We start from the raw sequence: 14,520 nt of genomic DNA, 5'->3' as shown, positions 1-14,520 counted from the left end.
CACCTTCATAGCCTGAGAGGAAAATAAATTGTACCCAAGCAGTTAATAAGAAAGAATTATTGTGAGTGAGATGCATGACATTATGAGTGAGCATCGTGTTTTACAGACTAAATGTTGATTTGCCAAAGGAAAAAAAAAAAAACCCTCTCTATACATGAAATGAAAATTTCATTTCAAAATAGTCATTTTAAGTGTATTTGCGGATTTCCTAGCTCAGGAACTGAATACTATCTATTTTTGATGTGTCTTGGGGATAGTACTGAAGAGGTAATTCCCACTTTCTGTGTTTTGCTAGTGGATATTGTTATTCAATCCAGGTATTTAATGAAACATCTGTTTTTATTTATTGTAGCAGATATACAATACCTATAGGTACAGAGAATATATGCTTTAAAACATAAAAAGTAGGAACATAATGTCTGCTAGCATGACTGAATAGCTTATGTGGAGTCTAAGCTTCTTACGGCTTTTTTCCATTGTTTGGATCAGTATTTCTAATGTCAAAATATTTGTGCATGAAGAGCCTGATTAGTTAAATTTAATAGGTGTTAACTGTTAATACGGGCTTCCCTGGTGGCTCAGAGGTAAAGAATCTACCTGCCACTGCAGGAGACATGGATTTGATCCCTGGATCAGGAAGATCCCCTGGAGACAGGAATGGCTCTACCCACTGTATTCTTGCCTGGAGAATCCCATGAACAGAGGAGCCTGGTGGGCTATAGTCCATGGGGTCACAAAGAGTCGGACATGACTTAGTGACTAAACAAAGACTGTTAATATAAAGTATGATCTTTTCTAAAACAGGGACATGAAGTCTTAGTCCTTGTATTCTAATTAGTTAAGGCCTCAGAAATTTATTATTTGATTATAGTCGAGGAGGTGAAATAACTTTCGTAAGATCATAGAACTGTTACTTGAAGGAATTATACTTCAAACTGAGAGCTGTCCAGTTCTACTCAGAAAAATGCATATTTTAACTTAATTTTGCTTACTATATGTTTAGAAACAAGAAACCAGCTATTTGTTAAGATAACACTATTTGCTGTAGTAAATCAATGCCAAATTTTTAATAGTATGACCCAACAAAAATACATTTATTGCTCATTAAGAATTCACTTTGGATCCACGAAGCCTGTGAGCAATTTTCTTCCACCCATTCAGGGACTCAGGGCTTGTTTATTTGCGTCTCCACCATCCATTATGGCCTCAAAGTCATCTGGCATGTTGGGGAAGAGGTACTGGAGAAGGAACACCTGATTTAAAAAATTCTGTCCTGGAAGAGACATACACCATTTCTGCTGCTATTCTATAGGCGAGAATGAGTCAACACACCAGAATCTAAGAGAGACTGAGCGTGGCAGGAAGAATTTTTGGATAACGTCTGAAAGACGTCTCACTCGAATCCATGGAACCTGTGAAAATAATGAGGTATCACCCCTATGGTGACATGTCAACTGTGAAGTTGACTTTAAGGTAGAGGTGATCTTGGTGGGTTTGGTCTAATATGAGCCCTTAAGACCTGAGTGCTTTTTCTGCCTGATGACAGAAGAGGAAATCAGAGACACTTTAAGCCAAAGGTGGGATTTGACAGCTGTTGTTGGCTTGACTGTAGAGGTGGTCACCAGAGCAGGAATGTGGCCAATTCTAGAATCTAAGCCAGCCTTCAGCTGACAGCAAAATGGTACCTCCTTCCTGGAACTGTAGGAACTGGATTCTGCCAACCACCTAAATGAGTCTGAAAGGGGTTTCTTCACCAGAGCTCTTCAGTCTGGCTGAAACCTTGAGAGATCCTAAGCGGAGAAACTAGTTGAGTCACATCAAACTTTTGAGCTACAGAACTGTGAGCTAATAAACCACTAAGTTGGTGGTAATTTTTTATTCAGCACTAGAAAACTGATCTACTTTGAAATGTTCTTATTAAAAGAAAAGATTCCTGGATCCCACCCCACAAAGAATCGATTCAGTTTGAAAATCTGCATTTTAAACAAACATGCTAAGTGATTCTGCTTGAAGATAATATAAGGTTCACACTTTGAGAAGGAAAAAGAATTCTGTAAGGCAATGCATGGTTTTCAAGAATGTATTTTTTTGGTCAAGTGTCTGTAGGCTGTAAGTGATTCACAGAGAGATCTTACTCAAGGTAAAATTTTGGAAGGTTGGTTTCCAGAATGTTTGTCCTGGGACACAGGGAATCTGTACGTTTTTAGGTTCTTCCTACTTGATTCTAGCCACCTTGTATTTAGAAACCACTTTCCTAAGGCTTATAGTATCCTCTCTCTGTGAGCCCATGCTGTGGCAGACCCAAATTCCAAAATTTAGAAAGGCATGCTACCAAAGAGTACTCTGAGAATATGTTGCCCAAACATTTCCCTCTCTTTTCATGTTTAATCCTAGAGCAACCATGGCTTTTCTTAATTTGTGTAGACAATAAGGAATATGGTTTTGCTTTTCTGAAAAGCATGTGTTTTTTTTTCTTCTGAACCTTTTAAAAAGCATTAACACTCACCATGTGATGAAATATGCTTTTATTTGGAGACAGAAAATGAAAGAAAGAAACAAACAATAATTAAATCCCCTAAATAATGTGAGCTTTGTGGTTAAATCTCCGTGCAACTCCTTGAAAATTTAATAAGGAAATAAAGGCTGTTTTCCATTTGTGTAATACAGTGCTGCATTTCTCTTCTCTATGAAATTGTCTCTGGCTAAAGAGTGCCTCACAATTTAGATTGCTGAGTATCTAGCTTGAAAGAATTTTATGCGTCTATTTTTTAACTCAAGTTGCTCATGTACAACCATATTATCTTACATCAAAGTAGGATATAAAACCAGGAGACTAGGTGAGGGGAAAAAAGTCAGGGATGAATGTCATATTATATGATCCAATTACACACAGTCCCTGACTTGCATATGCCTGACTTATGAATGTCCTTGTGTTTACAAATGGGTTCCTGAGAGAGGGTCAGCAGGATTCTCTTTCTCTCAGCCTCTTCCCTTTCTGTCTTATTGAGAGCGAGCATTTTCAAAGCTGTGACAGACAGAACAGTGTCTTACTGCTATCTCCCATCTTTGTACTTTATAATTTCTTAATACTAGCATTAAAGTAGTAATATGTAGAAAAAAAAGCAGAAACTTTAGGGATAAAGCACTTTAAAATTCATTCTAACTTTATTTCTTGCTGCCTCATCCTCAGTCCTCACAGTACTTTTTTTTTTTTTAATAAAAAAAAACTGTAAAACACATACTTACCTTTGCCAACTGTCTGCTTCTCATGTTCATGTCTCACCCCAAAACCTCTCTCTTAGGCAACGGGCAATAGACTGCTTATGGTCTAGATTGGACATGCCTCACTATTGAATGTTTGAGAGAAAGAAGATGGAATTCTTGCTCTCACTGGGGAAGTGTGCTGTTAACAGGTAAGGTTGGAACTTGAGGTATATTCTTCCGTTAAGACAATGATTTGGATGATGGTTATCATTCATCCTATTTTGGATGTGGTTAACACATATTGTGGGGGCTTCCCGGGTGGCTCAGCAGTAAAGAATCCACCTGCAATGGAGGAAGCAATACACTGAAAAGACATAGGTTCAATCTCTGGGTCAGGAAGATCTCCTGGAGTAGGAAATGGCAGCCCACCTCAGTATGCTTTGCTGGAGAATGTTATGGTCAGAGGAGCCGGGCAGGAAGCAGTCTTTGGGGTCGAAAAGAATCAGACCCGACTGAGTGACTGAGCATACATGCCCATAATACATGTTTTGGTTTTAATAAGACATTGATATTTATCTTTGGAGCCAAATCATAATATAAACCACCTCATCAACAATAACTTGCTTAAAGAATTGGTGAATGAATGAAATAAAAATGAAAGTAGAAAATGAATTACTATCACTGTGCTTAACTCATAGTAGACAATTGAGTTTTTTTTTTTTTTTAAGATTATTTCTCTTTCCTTTTTTTTATGAGAAGAAGTTGTACAAATTCCAAAAGACTGACTTACAAATAAGCTTGTGAGACGCAGAAGCCATACCTCTCTTTAGGTCTTTCTGTACTCATAGTGCTTGCTGAATGGGCGTGCTCCTCATGCACTCAGAACTGAGCTGTCAGTGCCCCGCCAGCCATTCCACAGGCTGCCCAGGGGTGTACACACTGCAGGACAAAAGGCTTTTAGTAGGACAACTGGGGTAATTAACCAGAACTTTTTTCCCCCATAAAAGTTTGAACTAAGACACCATTTAAAAAAAATTAATTAATTAATTTATGGCTGTACTGGATCTTCACTGCTGCAAGGACTTTTCTCAAGTTGGGGTGGAGCAGGGGTTTTAGGGAGCGTATGGGCTCAGTAGTTGCAATTCCCAAGCTCTAGAGGACAGGCTCAGTAGTTGTGGCACATGGGCTTAGTTGCTCTGAGGCATGTGGGATCTTCCCGGATCAGGGATTGAACCCATATCTCCTGTATTGGCAGGGAGAATTCTTTACCACTGAGCCACCAGGGAAGACTTAAGAGGCCGTTGTGAATCAGTGCCGGTAACTAGAGCTGAGGTCATAATCAGGAGCTGGGGCCAGCAGCCTTCTAGGACTGGGCAGAAGGGGATGAGGATGTGTAACCCCAGACAGGATCGCAGCCTGTCTGCCCTCCATGGGGCCGCTGAGAGATGGGGCCAGTAAGCCTTGCTGCAGACTTTCCGGTCCTCAACTCCTATTTGCCTCCATTGGACTACATTTTGGTTCTATTCTTGGATCAAGAGCTCCTGATTTCTTCCTCTTCCGTGTGTCCCTTCCCCTTAGCACTGTTCCTTGTGACTTTAACTCAAGCAACATCTGCTCTGTATTTTGTTGAGCTCTCAGTTTGCCACTTTTTGGGGAGAATTTCTTGATATATATTTTGATATGTGTGGAAAGAAACTGTAGTTTTTGAATCCATGCTAATTATGTGGTTGACACAATGCCCAGTATTAAAGCTGGACTTTAATAGAGCAAATATATGTCTTCTTTAATATTTTTATCTAAATTGTTCATGTAAGAAGCCTCTCTCTTCAAGAACTCACATTGATTTTACAGCTCTTGGAGAACTGTGTTTATTTAGCCTTTGCTTAGCTATTAATCTCTGTTGTAGAAAATCTTTTAGGTAGCATATAAAATTAGGGAAATTAGGATCAAAGTTGGTAAAATGAAGAAAGCATTTCAAACTTGTATGTGAATGAAAATTAGTTTTTATTTTAACTTCACATCTCTCTTTATTTCTTTCTACTCCTTGGAAGGAAAGTTATGACCAACCTAGATAGCATATTAAAAAGCAGAGACATTACTTTGCCAACAAAGGTCCGTCTGGTCAAGGCTATGGTTTTTCCAGTGGTCATGTATGGATGTGAGAGTTGGACTGTGAAGAAAGCTGAGTGCCAAAAAATTGATGCTTTTGAACTGTGGTGTTGGAGAAGACTCTTGAGAGTCCCTTGGACTACAGGGAGATCCAACCAGTCCATCCTGAAGGAGATCAGTCCTGGGTGTTCATTGGAAGGACTAATGCTGAAGCTGAAGCTCCAGTACTTTGGCCACCTGATGCAAAGAGTTGACTCCTTGGAAAAGACCCTGATGCTGGGAAGGATTGGGGGCAGGAGGAGAAGGGGACGACAGAGGATGAGATGGCTGGATGGCATCACCGACTCAATGGACATGAGTTTGGTTAAACTCCGGGAGTTGGTGATGGACAGGGAGGCCTGGCGTGCTGCGATTCATGGGGTTGCAAAGAGTCGGACACAACAGAGTGACTGAACTGACTGACTGACTGAGGTTGTTTTATCTTGAATGAATGGCTAAATCTCTAAACGTTACGTTGATTTTAAGGCAACAGCTTTTCCTATGGGCCTCAGGAGTTAGCCAGGGATCTGAACTTAAGTTGACCACTTTCTAGTTGTGTCTGGAAGGTCAATTCATTTAGTTCCCTAAGAGTAAGGAGCTTTTGTTTCAGCATATCTGAGATGCACCGTTCTCTTCTACATTGGTTTCTTAAAGGTTTCTAAACTAATAATACTCATTATATCCTGTCAGAAAAAAGATGGAGGTGAATGAAGTTATTCATCTGACTTCTCCTTTGCCAGTCCTGTTATTCTGATGTCATTAATATTTTGATGTGAATCCTCAATAATCTCCCTCTCTGCTACTGCAAGTAGACAGCAATGTAGCATCGAGTACATCCTAGAACATATCGAGAGCTCAAAGTATCTTTGTTGAGTAAATATAATAAGATAAATCACATATATATTGTATATAGATTTTGTTTTTCATAAAACCCATGATCTTTTTTTTTCAAACAGAAATAAGATCATACTGTATACATTATTCTGTGGTATGCTTTTATTGATGTGATTTCTAATTGGTTCATTTTATTTTTTTGCCACTAAAAGCAATACTGTAATAAACATCCTTGTACATATATCATTATGCATAGGTGCTTTCATTTTTAAGAAAATATATCCTGAAATAGGATTGTTGGATCTAAAGGTTGGCACTTAAAAACTTTCAGTAAGTGTTGTCAGATTACTTTCCTAAAATTTGTAGCCATTCACACATTTCCCATCAGTGGATGGGCTGCTTATTTATTAAAATAGGAATGTTAATGCCTAAATTATAAGGATTGTTGAGAAGATGCAGTTAATCTCTCACTTTCTCTCTCCATAGATTCGATACCTAGCACATAGTTGCACTTAAAAGCTTTTTTCCCCCCTTTTTTTAGTCTCCATGGGCTTCCCTTGTGGCTTAGCTCGTGAAGAATCTGCCTGCAATGTGGGAGACTTGGGTTCAATCCCTGGGTTGGGAAGATCCCCTGGAGAAGGGAAAGGCTACCCACTCCAGTATTCTGACCTGGCGATTTCCATGGACTGTATAGTCCAGGGAGTCACAAAGAGTTGGACACGACTGAGTGACTTTTACTTTCACTTAGTGTCCATGATTTCTAGTTACTAGTGGTTTCTGGTTTCTAGTATCTCACGAAAACTTTGGTATTTTTCTAATTGCCCTTCTCAGTTGACTGCCCTTAGAAATGTGATATACAGGGAAAATAGGATCCAACTTACAGTCAAACAGTTTTTGGTTATGTAAATAACTCTTCTGATTAACCTAAAAAACTACAGGAGAAAGTTTCTGTTGACCAAGAAGCAAACCCTAAGGCTAGGTGACTGTCTCTCAAGTCTTCCTACCAAAATCTCTGTTTCATTTGCTGTTGCACTATCCTTTTTTCTTCTTTGTGCTTCCTTTCATTTCAAAAGTGCCCTGGTTGGAATCATAAACTATGTGGTTACCCAACCTAAGGCTAAAAGTTGTCTAAGCCAGTAGAAAAAGCAGAATAAACCTTAAAGATGAAATTATGGGAAAAAACATATTTAAGACTTCACCATAGAGGGACTAGGTCACTCAGAGTAAACAGCAAGATTTGAAAAGCCTAAAACATTAAAGAAAATGGAAGTAATCCATTAAACTTTTCTCTTTTGCTTGGACATGAGTGAAAATGAAAGCTTCCATTTGAGTGTGTCTGAGAGATTATCCTGGTTAATGTTAGGATGAAGACTTATCTAGTGTACTTATTATTGCTTTGCCGTGGGAACCAGAAACGTGGAGAGTTTGAAAGTAGATTTCTGTTTTTGTTGAACAGGTATTTTTCTCTTATGACTTGGTTCCACTATATGATCACATTTCTTTGCATAATTTGTATTTGATATATATATGAGTCCCTGTTTTGAACAGACCATATGGAAAGCTCCACGAGTGCCCTGGGAACCAGAAGTGTGTGGTGATTAACCATGGGTTCTGCTATTTGTGCCGCAGATGAGCAGAGCTGTGAAGTAAAAGGCATCACACAATTGTTTTGTTGCCCTTATTTTGTCCTTTGTTCGGTGATGCTTTACTAAGGATAAGAAAGTAAAACAAAATAAGGAGAAGTCCGAGAGAAGCACGGAAGAGAAATGGTAAAGCATTTTTCAGAATACATTTCAAGAAGGTGGGCTGTTGTGGCACGAACTTTGACAGTCAGAAGAGTGAACTATTTTGTGAAAATGAAACTAAAAATACAGTTACTGGTTTCTCAGGAAGCCCAAGGAACTTTTAACATGTGTGAGACAATGCAACTGACAGCAGCTGGTTTTGTAATTAAATTTGGCTTAATGTGTATTTATTTAACAAGTATTTTATGTGCCTATGTTATTGGAGGCACTATTGTGGGGCATTCAAAAGGATGCAGTCACTTGTCTTTAGAAAATTTACAGTCTGTTTGTGGAAACAATTCTGATATGAGTAAATATCTAGATAAAATAATATGTTGAAATTGAATTCCTACAAAATATTTAGCAATGCATCAGTTTCAGAGTTCAGTATTTGAAATTCAAAATTTCTTAACAACTTGTAACCAAATGGTTTAATAGATATTGAATAAAGACGAAACAAATTTTTCTGTGATTTGAAAGGCATGCTTTACCTTGTTTTGTCCAAGATTGTATAAACTTGGCTAGTTTTCTTTATAATGTTTTATAATTTGGTCAAAAATCAAAATAATATGGAGGGCTTGTTAGCACAATTGTCTAACAGGCCCTTTACTCATGAATTTAGTGTGCTGAGTTTCCAGGGCAATGAAAAGATGACAAATATTAATCTGTAGGAAGACACTTAACAACTGATGGCTTTCATTCTGTCCACTGGCCTTCCTTCCAATGAGGAACCTTTTTCTGAAATGTATGTTAGTTAGAATTTCCCAGTGAGTACCTTCTCCAAATTTATCCTGCATCTTAAAACAATCTGAGACACTATCCAGAAAAGGAGGACTTGGGACTGTTAATAATGTGGTAGGGGTTGGGGGACGGAGGTTTTAGCTTTTCTCTCAGTGGCTCCATTTAGCTTTTAATCCTTTCTTCCTTCATGAATGCCAGACAAACATGCCAATGATGCTGTAATTTACCACTGTGAAAGTTCCACTTGGATTCAGGGGCTCCTGATTTTGGAAATTGTTCTCAAAATAAATCATGCCTAAAAACGTGGTAGAAAAACAAAGACCTTGACATTTTCATGGACTGATGTTCACTGTGTGTAGTGGAGCGGGGTGGGGTGGGGGGAAGGCATTTTAAACCCTTGTGTATGGTCTGTAGCTGTGTAATGTTGAGGGCCCCGTTTTGAGTCTCCCAACACATTACATTAGCATGATCACATGAGCTCTGCCATCCTCCACCCCCACTATATCAACCCCTACTTTTCATACCTTTGCAACTACAGAAAACAGCCACTTGATGCTATTTAATCATATTTATCCATTGTTTGGGGTTGTTCATTTTCATCAACTATCTTGTTAGATACTTACAAGTCCTACCTAATCATGAATTCTTTCTCTGTCATTCCAATTTAAACCAGCACCCTTGGTCCTACTCTCTCAAATTATCTTGTATTTTTCCTCTGTTTCACTATCACAACTTTTAAGACTACGAGACTTTCAGCTTACATGAGCCAGAACCACTCTGGTTCTTCATCAGTGCATCCTTCAACTCTTACACAGTGTTCAGAGCATAGTTCACATTCAGTGGGTATCTGTAGAGTGAATACTGCGGAAAGTAGCATTTGAAACTGCTGCCTACTTCACATCCTTAAAGAACTGAGACACACGGAGCAACAAGATTTTGTTTTGCACTCAGCTTATCTAGTTATATTCAGAATCATGGTTTCTAAAAATAATTATACATGTAGCCAAATAAGAATGGAATATGGAAAAAAAAAAAAAAAGAATGGAATATGGGCTCATCCTAGTTTTGTTTAAAATCAGAAAGGCTTTCCTTATTATCTGGGATGGATAAAGTAAAGGAGAATCTGGAGATATTTTCATTGAAATGTTAAAAATGTTACATATTTTTTGAATAAATGAATCAATGAATATTATTATAGCATACTTAGTTGTTTAACACCTTTCTGTGAAACATCTGACATGGAATTCTATAAACTACAGCATACTCACAAAGTAGTTTCAGTTTGGTGGAAATTATTCCTTTGTTTTCTTTTTAGGAAGCTAAAGTAATTGAGAAAGCAATATCCACGAGAGGACTAGAGAAAATCATTCTAGAATAGTCTCAATGGTAAAGTGAAAGAGATTGAGAGCTAAGTGTGTGGTTGGTATATGGGCTGGAGAATAAAAGTAACTGAGGTAAACGGAAGGGAGGTGAGCAAAGCCAAGGAAAAAGACAACTAGCTGTACGAAAGGCCTCAGACTGCCTAGGTGACTCAGTGGATAAAGAATCCGCCTGGAATGCAGGAGATGCAGGAGATGTGGGTTCAATCCCTGGGTGGGGAAGATCCCCTGGAGGAGGGCATGGCAACCCACTCCACTGTTCTTGCCTGGAGAATCCCATGGACAGAGGAGCCTGGCGGGCCATGGTCCACAGCCTCGGAAAGAGTGAGATATGACTGAAGTGACTGAGTACCACGCACACGTGAAGCATCTCACTGTGACAAGTGAGAACTGTTTTTTAAAAACAGAAGTAAGCTGTTATTTTGTGGGAGCAGGCAGTTATTCCTCCGTTCTCTGTTACAGAATGAACATACATTTGACTTGGCTTTGCAGAAAGCTCTTCTGTGTGATGGTTACATAGAGGAACAACAGTTGTTAACTCTCTGTGGGGAAATAAGCTACAATGTAAGTAATGCAAGTGCCTATTTAGCCACTGTTAAAGGACCTGATTGAAAATAATTGCCCGTGTCTAAGGTTGAAATTTAATTTGGTTACATCACAGAATTACCTCAACAACGTCTGGATAAAGGTCACTTTTGGCATTAAGAAGGTATAAATTGCTAATTAATACTTTATGTTGAAATTGAGTTACCTAAGATTTTGAGGAAATGTTCAGTGAAATAGTAATAGGTACTAAGATTTCAAATTACTCTGATTTCTACAGGTGATAAAACTCAAGAAAAGAAATTTCAGCCAGTAACTTTAAAAGTCTGTTTAAGAGAGTAGTGAGTATTAACTAGATCAAAATTTCTATTACCTCTAGAAGTGCATTCCTTTTTAAATAAAAGGAACTTAAAACAAGGTACTCTCGTTTAGCTTTCCCCTCAGGAATTTTGAGTAAATGAAAGAAACAGATTAGATTTCTCTGGTTTTTGTAGTTTAAGAGTTTTACATTTCTTTGATGGTATAAGAAGATCGAATGCTGGTTTCGGATGGTGGCAAAGGCCTGATGCTTGGTTATTGGCTGGGGTGCAGGAGACGTGAATTCCAGAAGCTGAGCTCTCTGGACTGGGGTTCTCAAGCAACCATTTAATATGTCCCAGATCCAAATACGGGCTTCGCTGGCGGCTCAGACAGTAAAGACTCTGCCTGCAATGCGGGAGCTGCTGCTGCTTAGCCGCTTCAGGCGTGCCTGACTCTGTGTGACCTTGTGGACTGTAGCCTGCCAGGCTCCTCTGTCCATGGAGATGGGGATTCAATCCCTGGGCTGGGAAGCTTTCCTGGAGATGAAAATAGCAACCTGCTTCCGTAGTCTCACCTGGAAAATCCCACGGGCAGAGGAGCCTCATGGGCTACAGTGTATGGAGTCCCAAAAGAGTGGGACATACAGAAAAATGTGCTTCAGAGAGGAAAGGAAATGGAATACTTGTTGATGCCTGCCATCTGCCAAGCTCTAGGATGGGGACTTTCATATATATATGTATATGTGTATATTCTGTTTAGTACGCACAGAGACCCTGAAGGCCAGTAAGGAGACTGTCTTTGAATGGAGACATTTGATAATTTGCTTACATTCAAGTGTTAGAGTTCAGATGCACACACAGTGCTCTGTGACTGTGGAGTCCATGCTATTTTGCAGCATGTTATTTTGCCTTTCTTGGAGAAGTATTGGCTGTATGAGATATAACAGAGAAAATTATAAGATGGTACTTAGAAAGAGCCAATTCATATATAGCTAATCTATATTGGAAGCTATTAACATTAGTGAAAATGATTTTCTGATGTTAATATATTAAAAATTTTATCCATTCACCAAAATCTATAGTTTTTGGATGTTTGCTATGTGTTGGACTCTGCTAACGTCTATGGTGAACATAGCAGATATGTTCCCTATTTCAACAAGTGGTATTACCGGGAGTAGAAAGCTGTGTAGCAGCAGAACATCTTATATCAAGAAAAGGCACAAGGAAGCAGAGGATAACTCTTAGACCTGAAGTGAAAGTGTTAGTCCCTCAGTTGTGCCTGACTCTTTGTGATCCCATGGTCTGTCCCGCCAGGCTTCTCTGTCCATGGGATTTTCCAGGCAAGAGTACTAGAGTGGGCTGCCATTTTCCTTCTCCAGGGGATCTTCTTGACCCTGAGACTGAATCCAAATCTCCTGCGTTGCAGGCAGATTCTTTACAATCTGAGCCACCAGAGGAACAGTAATTTTAGATTATTACAAATATTTAGATAAGAACTTGGGAATTCTATGGATTGCACTGTCTGATTTGTTTATTTCAATTTAAGCAGACTGAGATTTAATTACCAGATGATATTGAAGCTAAATTTTAATTTCCTTCATTAGACAAGTCTCTGAATTTTATTAAAAAATGTGTGATGTGTTGGTAGTAGGATAACAATCAGGAGCTCTTAGACTGGAGAAAAGAAAAATGTATCATTAGTCAACAAGCACTTATTAATATTCTACTTCACTGAAATCTTCAAATTTAAAGGCAATTAAAGATGATTGTAACTTTTCCTGGGTAATCATTCACAATTCTGTTCGTTCTTTGCTAATTTGTTTAGTTCACTTTCATTATCTTTTATACCACGTCTATTTCCCCAAAGGCAGTGAGGCTTTCCTATGAAGTTAGCCTGTGGCTCTGTTCTCTTGGCCCAATTTTTCCTCTTTCAATTTCTGAGGGGTTCTTTGAAGTACAGTTTGAAAATCAAAAATCTAGCTAAATTGTCTAACTGATCTAGTTTATACTAGGGTTGGCAGGAAAGAGATGATCAGAGATAAATAACAAATCAAAAATATAAATAGTTGCCAAATATTTACTACTTGCTTATTGCTTTAATTGCTAGGTTGTACCCAACTCTTTTGCAACCCTGGGCACTGTAGCCCGCCAGGCTCCTCTCTCCATGGAATTTTCCAGGCAAGAATGCTGGAGTGAGTCGCCATCTCCTACCTCCAGGAGATGTTCCCCACCAGGGGATCAAACCAGCGTCTCTTGCATTGTCAGGCAGATTCTTTACTGCGGAGCCATCAGGGAAGCCCCAGTCCTCGCTTGTCACTGTGCCAAAGAAATATCTACTCTAGTTAGGGAGACAAGCCATAAACGCATCTAAAATTAAATTAAGACAAACTTCAAAAAATTAATAAAAATTAACTTATTGTTGAGACATTTGGAGAGACTGGAGAATTCAGGGTCAGCTTCATGGAGGAGAAGACACTGATAGTGACTTTGAAGAATGGATTTATTTGGGTAGATTGGGAGAAGCAGAAACAGAAGTCAGGGAAGTAGCTTCTGTCCTAACGACCCAACTGATTTCTTAAAAAAAATTGAAGTAGCCACTTCTATTTAATATAGTATTGGAAGCCAGACAACAAAAATAAATAAAATGCATCCAAATTGGAAGAAGTAAATAAACTACCAGGACCCACTGACTTTTATGTTATATTCTGAACAAGAATATAGCCTACTGTTTAATACATGACACAGTTTTTTGCTTTCATAGTTGTAGTCTTGGAATGTTTAAGCCAGAAACTTTTTGTATAGTTACTCTTGCAATGTTTAAATTTTCAGTTAGATAATATCACAGTGCCAATTGCAAAGAACTGGATTTTACTTATCATTATCTAGAAGGGGAAATACACATTCCATAGGACATATTTTAATCACCCCTCCCATAATAAGCAATTTGTGATTTTTGTCCAAAAGCTTCCTTCACGAGTCTTTAGACTTCTGCAAGAATTTAAATAAAGAGAGAAAATAGGTAGAGAAATTCCATAAATGTAAATAGTTTAGAGATTTTAATAACTTATGTTGCTATAACTTATGTTGATGCCCTGAACCCCTGATAATGATTCTGTAGCCAATGAGATTGATTGTTGCTGTTCAGTCACTCAGTCGTGTCCGACTCTTTGAGACCCCATGGACCACAGCACACCAGGCTTCCCTGTCCTTCACCATCTCCTGGAGCTTGCTCAAACTCATGTCCATTGAGTCAGTGATGTCATCCAACCATCTCATCCTCTGTCATCCCCTCTCCTCCTGCCTTCAATCTTTCCCAGTATCAGGGTCTTTTCCAATGAGTCAGCTCTTTGAATCAGGTGACCAAAGTATTGGAGCTTCAGCCCCAGCGTCAGTCCTTCTAATGAATATTCAGGATTGATTTGCTTGATTGTTTGGTTTGATCTTGCAGTCCAAGGGACTCACAAGAGTCTTCTCCCACACCACAGTTCAAAAGCATCAATTATGAGATTGATAATTGTATGGAAATAGTTACTGACTGCAGTTCAAAAAGTTTTTTTATTTTTACTTTTAAAAAAGATTATTTATTTT

The sequence above is a fragment of the Dama dama genome, chromosome 18, assembly GCF_033118175.1.
Source record: "Dama dama isolate Ldn47 chromosome 18, ASM3311817v1, whole genome shotgun sequence".
In the NCBI taxonomy this organism is placed as follows: domain Eukaryota; kingdom Metazoa; phylum Chordata; class Mammalia; order Artiodactyla; family Cervidae; genus Dama; species Dama dama.
This window is presented reverse-complemented; position numbering follows the sequence as displayed.